General features: G+C 50.2%; 1 protein-coding gene and 1 long non-coding RNA gene across 2 annotated transcripts in view; one reads left to right on the top strand and one right to left on the bottom strand.

The window, feature by feature from the left end:
* TSPAN15 (tetraspanin 15) overlaps positions 1–13,034 on the bottom strand; it is a 50,444-nt gene that overhangs the window by 24,029 nt on the left and 13,381 nt on the right. The window lies entirely within an intron of this gene.
* LOC144312297 (uncharacterized) lies at positions 9,756–11,451 on the top strand. The gene is made up of 3 exons (XR_013377787.1): positions 9,756–10,063; positions 10,209–10,273; positions 11,287–11,451. It is a non-coding gene; the product is annotated as an uncharacterized LOC144312297 (long non-coding RNA).

The following is a 13,034-nucleotide window of genomic DNA, read 5'->3' as shown; positions in this document are numbered from 1 at the left end:
ACAATCAACGTGTATTGAAGGGATGTGAGCCGGACTTCCCATTCAACCCCCTTGGGTTTGCGTCTGACGCTGTCTACCCGTCTCCTGCCTGTCCAAGGATTCTGACTTTCCGGGCCACACATTCCTGAGGGCAAAGACAAATCGCTATGCTGGACTTCCCCACCAAGGAGAAGGTGGTGTGGGAGAGAAACCAGAACCGCCGGGTGGCCAGCTAAGGTCCGAGCAAAGGAAGTGAGGGGTAATACAGACAGGATGTTGGTGAGGCAGGCCACAAACATAGCAACCCTAACGTCGACAGCCAGAACACCAAGGAGGCCGCCTCTCCAGTTACCTACTAGCCTTAAATTGGCTCCAACGTGCCCTCAAAATAGATCCCCTTGACTTCCTTCTAAAGAGTACTAAGACTCTCCTGGGTAAACGAGGTGCCTGCTGTCTCTGAAGCTCTGACAAGCAAGTGGCCGGGATGCCAAAAGTCAAACAGAACAATCCAGAAACACCGGATAACAGAGGATTGCCATGGGATCCCTGGGTGGCGCAGCAGTTTGGCGCCTGCCTTTGGCCCAGGGCGCGATCCTGGAGACCCTGGATCGAATCCCACGTCGGGCTCCCGGTGCATGGAGCCTGCTTCTCCCTCTGCCTGTGTCTCTGCCTCTCTCTCTCTCTCTCTCTGTGACTATCATAAATAAATAAAAAAAATAAAAAAAATAAAAATAAAAATAAAAAAAACAGAGGATTGCCAGGAAGCTGTCTCCCCGGGACCAGGTCCGGGCCTCTGCTGCATTTCATAGCTAAATGCCGTTCCCTTTGGTTCAAAAAGATAATCTGGGGTTACTGAGACACACTCCCCCTAGTCTGAAAGGGATGCCTTTCCAATACGCGGGCCAGGAGATGCGAAAGTCACCAGGTTGACCATATCAGGAAAACTGTGAGGGAAATGATGTCATCAAATTACCCACTGGGTGAATGTTTAAATTTCTAAGGCAACACACACACACACACACACACACACACACACACACACACACTGGAAACTTCATACATGAAAATGGTGATCATAGGAGGTAAAATCTACCTTTGCCAGAGCAAGATCAGTCAGAGGCCATCAGGTCAGTTCACATTCCCAAACCCAGAACAAAGTGAAATCGTTGTTCAAGGCCGGACTATGCCCTGGGGGTCCTCAGAGATCAGGAGCAAGCAGCTGTAAGAAAGCCCAGCCTCCCTCTTCAGAATCACTGGACTTCTTCGGAAGCCCTCAACCCCAACCTGGAACCAGCCGCAGAGCCCCAAAGCTGAAGATCACGGTTTAAAAAAGACCCCACACGGACAGACGCACAGATGGACAGAAGTCTTGAGAGCTCACGCAGGTACTGAATTAAATATGCAAGGACACGGTGTCCTTGAGGGTGACAGAGGTGGGGTTTTATCCTCTGTCTCGATGAAAAATGTAGTTCTGCTCTCGCTGACCCAACAAGACAACATCTTAGTACTTTCAGAATTGATTCCATATACTTCTGAGACTTTTTTGTTTCTGGTTTAAATGAAAAAAAAAAAAAAAAAAAAAAAGGTCTTCTGGGCTGGAGGGCCCCCAGCCTGTGCCCCTCCCTCACTCCCGCCTGAGGCTTTGCTTCTGGGTTCAGGTGGCCTGCTTTAGAAACCATCTCCAAAACACCAGGGCAGAACTGACCCCAGCCCTCTCCAGAAAGGCAGTCAGCGGCTTCTTCTATTTTTACAAGTTCCCTAGAGACCCGGGGCCCACTCCAGAATGGCTTTGGCGGCAGGAAATAAAACTTCCTTTGGTGTGCTCTCCCTCCTGTAGCAAAGCGTCGCATTTTCCTTGCTAGTCAGCCTTGCAACATTTCCAGACCACTGAAGCCATAGGAAAAACTGTGGCAAACCCAAAGCCAAGCCTCCCAAGTCCCCCAGCACTGTGTGCTGAGCCATCACACACCCACTTCTCCTGGTCCAGCCAGGGGGGCTCCGGGCCGGGCAGACAACCCCCAAGGGGGGCTCCCACACAGCCTGGGCCGCTCTGGGCTCCTCATTCAAGTGCTCAAGGGGCAGTGGGCCTGGAGAGAGGCAGCCGTATCCCTCCCAGGAACTTCAAGATTTCCAATGATATTTGCATCTCCGACACTATCAATTTGTGTTTGCATTCGAGTATAAAATAAACTGTCAGTGCCAGCATGTAATCAATCCCAACCAGTCCTCTCTGCTAATTATAGCCTTTCCCCAAGGCTGGTGGTGACCACTCCAGCCCCAGCCAGAAGCAAATGGTGCCGGACAGCTTCAGCAAGACAGGGCTGGGGGCAGGGAGGTGGGGGGCTTCGAGGAGGCTGGGCACAGTCATGACCATCTGGGGCCAAAGAGGGGATGCTGCTGGCAGCCCCCAGACAAGGCCCAAAGCACCAGGCTTCGCAAGCCCTGTGGCATCTCCAATAGGGCACGCAGGAGCCCTGGGGCCCAGCATAAACCAACCTGAAGGTTCTCGCTGAGCCCTGCAGCTTGGAACCAGCTTTCCCCTCTGCAGGGAGAGGCCCAGCTTCACACAGATGCTGGGAAGTGGGAGGCACTGGGAGGCATTCCAGCACCTGTGTCTCCTCCTTCGGGAAGCATCCAGTCACCATCTGCTGGCTCATCCTCAGCTGGGACAAGTCTCACAGCAGACCTGCAAGACCCGTTTTCACCCTTTTAGGCACATACTAGCCACCTACTATGTTCTGGCTCTTGAAATGTGACTTGTGTGCCTAAGGAACTAAATTTTAAATTTTATTTCATTGTGACTAATTTAAATTTCACCACAGGTAGCTAGCAGCCACCACATTGGACAGCACAGCTCTAGAGTATCCCCCATTGAAGGCTGTCCCTCACCACTCTCCACAATGCTCTTTTCTGAAGCCACAGAGACCATCCTTATTTAAAAAGCATGTGCCCTAATCATCCGGCCACAAGCTAGAGCGAGTTCAATTCATATTCACTGACCTCATTCAGCAGAAAACAGTCTCTCCGCCCAGTTGCTCCGAAAAGCTCATTTCGGGGCACCTGGGTGGCTCAACGGTTGAGCGTTTGCCTTTGGCTCTGGGACATGATCCCAGAGTCCAAGATCAAGTCCTGCATCGGGCTCCCTGCATGGAGCCTGCTTCTCCCCCTGCCTATGTCTCTGCCTCTCTCTCTGTGTCTCTCATGAATAAATTTCAAAAATCTTTAAAAAAAAAAAAAAAAGCTCACCTCATGTTGTCCCCCTCCTCTTGCCCCTCGGGAAAGCAGGACAGGCCAGATCCAGAAGTCCCTGGGAGTGCTCTCAACCCGAATGGATGTCTCCTCCAGGAGAGTGCCAGACCCACCTCCAGGACCACTGGGCAGTTCTGAGCTCCCGGGTCCCGGAGCCAGGGGCCACTGCCCTGCCCCAGCCAGCCCATGCTTAAGGAATGGGGCTCCTCCCAACCCCAAATCAAAGCCAGCCCCTTGGGAAAGCAACAGCTGCTGTCTCCTGCTGCCGGCAAAGGAGCCAGTCTCTCTGGCCTTTGTCACTGGTACTTTGTTATCAACTCTGCCTTGACCGTGAATAGGACTTCTCTCTTTTAACAAAATCTAGACATCAAGTGCGGAGCACTGGGTTAATTGCAGACCTTGGTCCATGATACTCTCTGACACAGCTCACTTTCACGTATAATGTAATAAGCACCACTGACTAGCCAGTTCTGCCCCCACTGATGTGGTGAGGTCACACGCTAAGGTCCCACATATGCGTAGGTCTGTTTGTGGCTCCTTATCCCTACCCTCCGTCAGTCTATCTGCAAACAACGCCCCCTGATGATAGCAACTACAGCTTTCTGATACATCCGGGCATCTAGAAGGCTAAGTCCCTTCCCGTCTTCTTTTGAAGTGGCTAGATATCCTTGGACCTTGATTCTTCTGTAGCATTTTGGAATCATCTTATCAAATTCCAAGAAAAAAAAAAAAAAAAACCTGCTGAGGTTCCACTGGATCACGTTGAACCTATAGATCCCTTTGGGGAGGAATGACATCTTTATCAGGACTTCCTGTCCATGAGTAAGGTTTATTCCTTCTTTATTAGGACAGCTCTATGAACAGTGCTTCCCAGGCCCTTTGAGCTTTTTGGGCAGAAATGGATAAAGGCCTCTAGAAGACTGGAGGGACCCCAGCTAGGTCCAGGGGTGGAAAACATGGCCTTTGGAAACAAGGTGGATACAGTGGTCTGTTTTGCTTCCCCTCCTGTCAGCAACAGATAGGCAAGAGTCTTCTTGATTTCGAAGACTCCTACATGCACACAGCACATTCCAGGCTAAGCTGGGAGGTTTGGCAGGCCCAGCTATTTGACCTGGCCAGGGCAGAGCGTGGAATTTCTAATCAAGAACTCCCCACATGTACCAAACACTGTGGGGAAGAGCTGACCCAGCTGGGACTCTCCTTAGAAAAAGTTTGGGGGCAGACAGGTGGAAGTGGTAAAACAGATAACCCGTAAGGATATTCTGAGACAAGAGGCAGAGCAATTACTTCCTCCTGGGAAATCAGAGAAGGCCCAATGGAGCCGAGCCTTGAAGGATACAAGGTAGTTTGACTTCCCACCACCGGATCCTCCACGAGTGCAGGGACCACTGGCCCAGTAAACCTGCTGGAAGAATGAATCTGAGAAATGATATTGCTTCAGATGCCCATAAGCCCAAAGAAGAAACTCTGGTGATAACATTCTAGAATGGAGCGTACAAGGCCTACAGATCAGAGTGCCCTGTGTTTAGTCTGGAAACAAGGGAAAGAGCAAAGGGAAAAAGGAAAGTCAAAAGCAGGGATCCCTGGGTGGCGCAGCGGTTTGGCGCCTGCCTTTGGCCCAGAGAGCAATCCTGGAGACCCAGGATCGAATCCCACATCAGGCTCCCAGTGCATGGAGCCTGCTTCTCCCTCTGCCTATGTCTCTGTGTCTCTCTCTTTCTCTCTGTGACTATCATAAATAAATAAAAATTAAAAATAAATAAAAAAAAAAAAAGAAAGTCGAGAGCAAATCACCTCCCCCCAACACACTCCTCATCTCTGGTTTTCTTTTCCCACCCTCTCCAGACCTCTCACTTCCCCTACCCCCTCACAGAACCAAGAGAGTCAGAAGCCGCCTCCCAGGGCTATATTCCCGCAGCATCTGGGTGATGATCTTCCCAGATCTCAGCCCCAGGTGGGCTTTGGCCAGGTGGACTCATTAACAGAGCCCAATTGGCACAGGAGCCACTGATCCCTGGAATGCATCCTGGATGGGTGGGCCTGGCAGTGGGGACAGGATGTCCCCCAGCTCTGGTCACTGCAGGCAGTACCCACAGGCCTAGGGTAGAGCGCTAGCTGAGAAGCCAGAAATGGGGAATAGAGACTGGGATATGGGTTTGGGGCCCCTCAGGAGGAAGAGCTCTACAGTGTGGGGTTGAGGGGGTCCTTCCTGCTGGAGTGTCCACTCAGGAGTACATCCTGTGCCAAACCACCACTGGTCACCCTCTCCCTCTGGCCAGGAGTGCCTTCCCCCCCTGCAGCAGACAGCATCCAGTGAGCAAAGGCTCTCCGGCTCAGGGCTGTGGGCTGCTGGCAGGAGTGCTGGCTGAGGCCTCCCCACCTCTCAGACCTTTTAAAAGGAGACACAGGCTCACAGGGGTGACAAGTGTGCTCTGTCCTAGACAACAGCCTCCAGTTCAGGTCCCAGCAGTCTTTTAGAGCATACACGTGTCCCCCAGCTACTGGGCCAGACATCCCCGATTCTTCTGCTGGCCTGGGGCTTTTCCCAGAAACAGTGTGGTAGTCATCCCCCAGAACCCAAAGTGGAGGTGAGAGGAACTCCAGGACCAGGGTTGGGGGATAGGGGTAGGACGAGGGTCTCATGTGACCTCACTTCTCCATGACCCTCGGGGCTGCTGAAAGGAGAAGCCCTGGTAAAGGAGGCAGCTGCATGGATGGGAGAGCTCAGGCAGGGGAGGGCAGCGGGAGGGGTAAGGAAGAGACGAAGGACCCTCCAGCATCAGTACAGAGGTGCTGAGGCCCCCTGGCCAGGCGACCACTGCCCAACGGTCATCCAGCTGAGTTGACCATATGTAAATTAAGGGTTGTCTCTACACTGTTTCATGTTTCTTATTTTTAACATTAGATGTAGTTTTATATCTAAGAAAAAATGAATCAAAGTGCTTTTTATATATATGTGGCCCTTCGCAGTGGTTTAGCACCGCCTGCAGCCCGGGGTGTGGTCCTGGAGACCCGGGATTGAGTCCCACGTTGGGCTCCTTGCATGGAGCCTGCTTCTCCCTCTGCCTGTGTCTCTGCCTCTCTCTCTCTCTGTGTGTGTTTCTCATGAATGAATGAATAAATAAATAAATAAATAAATAAATAAATAAATAAATAAATCTTATATATATATATATATATATATATATATATCCCTTGGTTCATTCTTTCTCCCTTTATCCCTGAACTAGAGTTGGAAGGGAGAGGAGGCAATCAGATCACAAGCATTAGTGCCTGCGTGTGTGGGGTCTTACAGAACAGAAATTGCCTCCACTCCAAGGACGCGTGACTCCAAACCGGTCAAAAGACAAAAGGGAAAAGGAGCAGTATCAGAATTGGAAGGGGGAGGGGACTTTAATCCCAGTCTGTCACTAACTCCCACATGACCTTGGGCAAGCCCCTCCCCCTCTCTGGGACTCAATTTCCCTGCTCCAAAAGGGAAGGGGTTGGCTACAAGCCCTAGAATCCTTTCGCTGCTCTGGAAGTCCATGGAAACTCATTACAAGGACAGCCCCACCTAGAATCCCAGCCATCAGCAGAAGGTGGCCCAAAGTCCCCTCCCCAGGTTGCTGTCCTACCTGGTCCAGAATGTCACACTTCAGTATGAGTAAAAGCCCTAGAGGGGACAGAGGTGCCCTTCCCACCCAGCCTCCAAGGTGCACACCTGCCACACTGTCCTATAGCAACAGTAGATAGGACACCGACTGTTCTTTGGAAATAGTAAAGATGTAGGGTCTAATACCCATCCCCCAAAACTCAGCTCAGAGCCCTCCTCCCCGGGGAAGCCTTTCTGGATCACCCCAGCTACAGAGGTCTCTCTTCACTTCTGATCACCTATGAAGTCAACAATGGGAAGCCCTCACCAGAACTGATATTTATCGTATTAGTTATGCTCATTGAACAAATAATGCCAGGTGTTTATTACTTACTGCATGCAGGGCACCATGGCAGGACCCAGCAACACACATACCATCCTTGACCTCAACAGCTTCAAAGTCTGCAATGTACTGTGCAAATGTGTTAGTTCCACAAGTTCACAGGTATTTTTTTATATATATATAGATTTTATTTATTTGTTCTTGAGAGACACACAGAGAGAGGTAGAGACACAGGCAGAGGGAGAAGCAGGATCCACGCAGGGAGCCCGATGTGGGACTCGATCCCGGGACTCCAGGATCACACCCTGGGCTGAAGGCGGTGCTAAACGGCTGAGCCACTGGGGCTGCCCAGTACACAAGTACTTGGTGGCTTAGCTCCCAGACCACACTCTCCCCACGGAAACCATATGAAAAACAGTCAGGGCCCAAGCTGGTCCACAGTGGCGTGATGAACCGCAGGGTCCCGAAGCAGGGTGTCACGCAAAAATTTCTGGTGTTCAATAAATGCTCTTCCTCCTTCCCCAGTAAAGATATAGTACTGTTCAAACACCAACATTTTCAAATTAGATGCCAGAAACCATTTCCCCTTTTAGAGGCACTTTGCTCCAAGGATAATTCAGAGAGAAAGGAGTCCCTATTTTGAATTCCAAGGTAGCCTTCACTGATTCCACATATATTTATTAAATACCTATTATGTGTCAAGCCTGGGCATAAAAAGATAAGATGTAGGTCCTGCCCTCAAGGAACTCAGTCTAGTAAGACACAATTGCACACCAACAAATGCAGCAGTTAGGAAAACACTGGGGTAGAGTGTGCAGAGGGGCCAGAGAGGAGGAGATGCTAAATCACAGGCAAGACCTGTGAAATCTGAGGTGGTATCTGGAGAAGGTGATGCTTGAACTGAGTCCATTTAATGCATGGAATAGACGAGCAAAGATTTCTGAAGTAGACGAGCAGTTTCGGATGCCCATGAAGGTACCAGGGGGGCAGCAGGTCAGCATAGCTGGAGCCAAGCACAGGTGGATGGTGGAACAGGGGGAGGCCCAGCAAGCTCACTGAGGCCAGACCACCAAGGCCACATCTCTCAGGTTAAATGGACATGTACATTCATTCAGTGTCTCTCTACTGAGGGGATTTTTAAGCCAGTGGTTCTCAAAGTTGTTGACCTCAGGACACCCTTTTTTAGCCTTAAAGTATTTGGAGGACCCTACAGCTTTGTTTTTTACAGATATTCATTATTTCCTACATAAGAAATCAAAACAGACATATTCTAAATATTTATTGACTCATTTAGAAATAACAATATATTTACACGTTAGCCTAAATAGCATACTTTTTACAAAATATTTTCCGAAAAAATGGAGTGAGAAAGAGTGGCATGGGCTTTACATCGTTGCAAACAATGTGTAGCTGATGGAAGAGAGCTGCAGTCTCATAGCTGCTCCTCGCTCAGTTTGCTGCCATATTACTACCCCAGGCCCTGGGACACCCCACTGGACACGTCGCCCGAGGATGACAGTGGGGAAGGCAAGCAACATCTCTCTATCACTATAAAAATGGTTTTGACTTCGTGGCCTCTTGAAAGGATCCCCCCCAGGGCTCTGAGAGCAGCTATTTGGGGAACTAGAGGCAGGGGGTGGGGGGAACACAGCTAGAGCAGCAAACCAAACACATCAGCCCCAGCTTTGGGGGAGTTCACATTCTAGATGGGGAGAGACAAATAAGAAAAACTCCATATGTCATGGTTATAAGTGCTACGGAGGAAAATAAACAGGAAAGGAGGCCAGGGCGGCTCGGGGAGGGGACTGTCATTTTACATGGCTTAGCCAGGGAAAGTGACCTTTGAGCACACTTGAAGTAGGAGAGAGCTCTCTAACATCCATGCGACGTATGGACGAATGTTCAAGCAGCTCCCGGGACCTCGGAAGGTGCTCATGTGCTCACAGAAGAGCATCATCTATGGGGTGGCAGAGGGGCACAGAGTAGGAGATGAGGTCAGAGGGCAGGGCAGGGCAAAGCAGGTCAAATGAAGCTTTTCAAGCACCTGGGAGGATTCTGACTCTTGCTCAGAGTGGGCGGGAGGTGCGCAGGTTTGCAGAGGAACGTCCGACTGACCCGTGGGTAACTCAACCATGAGTTACTGGGACTGACTGACATGCTGAAAATGGACTGAGGGGGTGGAGGTGCAGAGGGAACACAGTCAGGAGTCTCCTGTGATCACTCTGATGCCAGGTGGCAGTGGCCTGGTCTAGGGTGGACATGGGGCAGGGGGTGGGAAGCAGGCCGACCTGAGATATGTTTCGAAGTTGCAATAGGGAAAGAGCTGAAATGATTTAAACAGGGAGTCCCACGCTCAGATTTGCTTTCAGAAGTCCTTTCAGGGGCCGCCTGGGTGACTCAGTCAGCTGAGGGTCTGCCTTGGGCTCAGGTCATGATCCCAGAGTCCTGGGATCGAGCCCCGAGTGGGGCTCCCTGCTGGGTGGGAAGTCTGCTTCTTCCTCTGTCTCTGCCCCTCCCCCTGTGTGTGCTCTCTCTCCCTCCTCAAATAAATAAAATCTTAAAAAAAAAAAAGTTCTTTCATCGAACAGAATATTCACATAGCCGGAAGAGTCACCCCATAGCTTATTTGTCATCAAGAGGAAGCGCCTGTTGACAATGGAGGGGCCGGCGGACGGGCTTGGCACTGCAGGCCACGCATCCTATGCCTCCGAACCCCCGGCGGTGCCCGGGCCTCCTGCCCCCGCGCAGCGCTTGTATCGGAAACGTGTGGCCTGAGCCCAGTGACCAGGAAACCGAGAAGCGCATCCAGAATCCAGACCGCTGGTGCTTTGCACATCACCGGCCGGAGGTGGCAGAGGGATCACAAGCAGCCCCGACGGCCGGGGGATTCCAGGGACACGTCACGGCCAAGACAACATGTGAGCCTTGCGTGCGGCCTGCTGGAGTCCAAGATCAGCCCAAAGGACCTTCGGGGGAACAACTGGGGAAATTTGCGGATGGGAACTGCATACGAGATGAGGTTTTGTCTTATGGAGTTTTTGTTTTTTTTGTTTTTTTTTTCAGATGGACAATGGCAAGCTCTTGGGAGAATGCCTTTTTTGGAAAGCTGAACGCTGGAGTGTCTGAGGGTGAGGTCACAATGCCTGCAGCTTTCTTTTGGCCCAGTTGGCAAAAAAAAAAAAAAAAAAGTGTTGTATTGAAAGAGAGAGGTAGAGAGAGAGAGAGAGAGATGTTAAGATGTTAGCAATTGGTAACCAAAGGCATGCAGGTGTTCTTTAAACCCTTCTTTCAACTTTTCTGTGGGTTTAAAAAAAATTTTTTTTTAAAGCTCATTTCCCCTCTCACAACTTGATTTCGGAACTACTGATTTGAGGCTTCTCCAGCAACCAGGGTTCTCCAGCTTGCAAGACAAAGAGCTTCTCCTGCCCCACCCCAACCACACCGGAAGCATCAGAGCCAAGGAACAAAAGACCACGTCCCACGTATCTGTGGGGACACCGACTTCCCGAAAACCTGCTCATGCATGCTCGGTGTTTGCGGAGCGTCCACGATCTAGCAACGCCAGGGCATGTTGGGTCTCACTAAGCAGGCCGTGGGCAGCCAGCCCTGACTTGGGCAGCAGCTTCGAGCACCTCCCCCAGGGTCTGGCACAGGGCCCAGCATGTGCGGCTGGCGATTCAGGGTGGAAGCTCAGGGAGTCCCCAGTCGGGCTTCCAATGGGATGAAGGCTCATACAGGCCCCTTCCACCCCTGCGTTCCACATCAGTATCCAGGCCCAGCAAGCCTTTCCCTATCTACTTTGTGAATCTCCCTGAGCAAGAAGAGGGCAAGGCCCCAGTAGGTCTTGGGGGATCAGGCAAAGGCAGGCAGGTAACACAATGGTCCTCCCGGGACACCAGAACATATAACATTCAGGGACTCAGAGGTACTTCCACCCATGTTTCAGATGCACTGGGACCTTTCTGTCAAAGTGAGATTCAATGCAAGGCAGGAACTGTGGTGCTGGATCCTGATTATTTTTTTTAATCCACTGTGAGAAGTACTGTAGGGACAACTGGAGAAATTTTAACACGGATCTTGTATTTCCTTAGGCACGATAATGGTGGTTATAGTCAAGAATGTTCTTTTTTTTCTTTTTCAGGAGATGCATCTTGAGATATTGGAGTGAATTGTCACAATGTCTGCAACTTACTTTGACATGGCCAAATGTTTGGATTCTGGTTGGTGGGCACCTGAGTGTTCCTTGTGTCATTCTTTCACCTTCTCTAGGTTGTACTCTTTTTACAATAAAAAGTTGAGAAAGCAAGCAAGATGCAAGTTCTATCTTTCCCAAGAGGAAGCCTGCTTACAGGTCTGAGTTTTCCCTTTAGCCTGGGCCACAGCCCCGGGCCTACTCACCAGAGGCCAGTGGCCGGCAGCTTCCTGTGGCCTGGAATTAATGCCCTAAACAGATGTATCACTAACTGCTAACTGGGGCTAAATATAGGTTATAACAGGAACCTACCGATTATGCATCCAAGAAAGCCAGCTAGAAAACAGGACCCCAAGGGCTTCAGGACATGCCCCTCCCTGTGGACTGGGGAGAGGCCTGGGGGGAGGGGGAGGGGGGCCACTCCACACCCTCAATTCCCTCCTCCTCTACTTTAAGAAAAGTAGGACAAGAGAGCACACACACAACAAACTATCACCATGCAGCCCATGCAGCCCTGGTGCCAAGTGCCAGCTGTGAGAGGAGGTGAAGGCCGCATGACTGGCCACTCCCTGAGGCTGGGCTGCTGCAACCTGGCAAAGAACGCCCGCCAGCTGGAGGCCCTCCGCCACTTAGGAGCTGCATGACCTTGGACAGGCCACTTCCCTGAGGGCTGGTTGTCTCTGCTATTAGCCAGGAGCACTAACACCTGCCCAGTAGTCACTCAGAGGCCCCGGGGAGACGGGGACACTCCTTTATAAACCTGTGAGGTGATGTAATACTTTTTCCTTAAAAGTCAACAGCTCCAAAGACTATATTAAGTGCCCACACCTGACCAGGAGGTGCCACTACTTTTCTTTAAATCAGCTGACTTTTCTTATTAAAAGAAATATGATCATGGGGTGCCTGGGTGGCTCAGTCAGTTAAGCGTCTGCCTTCAGCTCAGGTCATGATCCCAAAGTCCTGGGATTGGGCTCCCTGCTCAGTGGGGAGCCTGTTTCTCCCTCTCCCTTTGCCCCTCCCTCCTGCTTATGTGCATGTGTCCGCACTCTCTCTCTCGAATAAATAAAATCTTAAAAATAAAGTTATAAATAAATAAATAGATAGATAGATAGATAGATAGATAGATAAATAAATAAATAAATAAATAAATAAATAAATAAATAAATAAAATCCTGACCTAACCTGTCAACATCTATGAGATCACAGATTTGAGGGACACCTGGGTGGCTCAGCAGTTGAGCATCTGCCTTTGGCTCAGGGTGTGATCCCAGGGTCCTTGGATCGAGTCCTGCATTGGGCTCCTCACAGGGAGCCTGCTTCTCCCTCTGCCCATGTCTCTGCCTCTCTCTGTGTGTCTCTCATGAATAAATTAAAAATTAAAAAAAAAAAAAAGAAGAAGAAGAAGAAAGAAACTCCTAAGGAATTGAAAAAAAATATTTAAAAATAATAATGAGGGACATCTGAGTGGCTCAGTGGTTGAGTGTCTGCCTTCAGCCTAGGAGTCCCAGGATCGAGTCCCACATCGGGCTCCCTGCATGGAGCCTGCTTCTCCCTCTGCCTGTGTCTCTGCCTCTCTCTCTGTGTCTCTCATGAATAAATAAATGAAATCTTTATTTAAAAAAACATCACAGATTTGAGATACTAATTATTTTCTTCAACACATATCACACTAATGCTATTACATTTTAAAATGTTGC

Source organism: Canis aureus, chromosome 4, assembly GCF_053574225.1.
Source record: "Canis aureus isolate CA01 chromosome 4, VMU_Caureus_v.1.0, whole genome shotgun sequence".
NCBI classification, from domain to species: Eukaryota; Metazoa; Chordata; class Mammalia; order Carnivora; family Canidae; genus Canis; species Canis aureus.
This window is presented reverse-complemented; position numbering and strand designations above follow the sequence as displayed.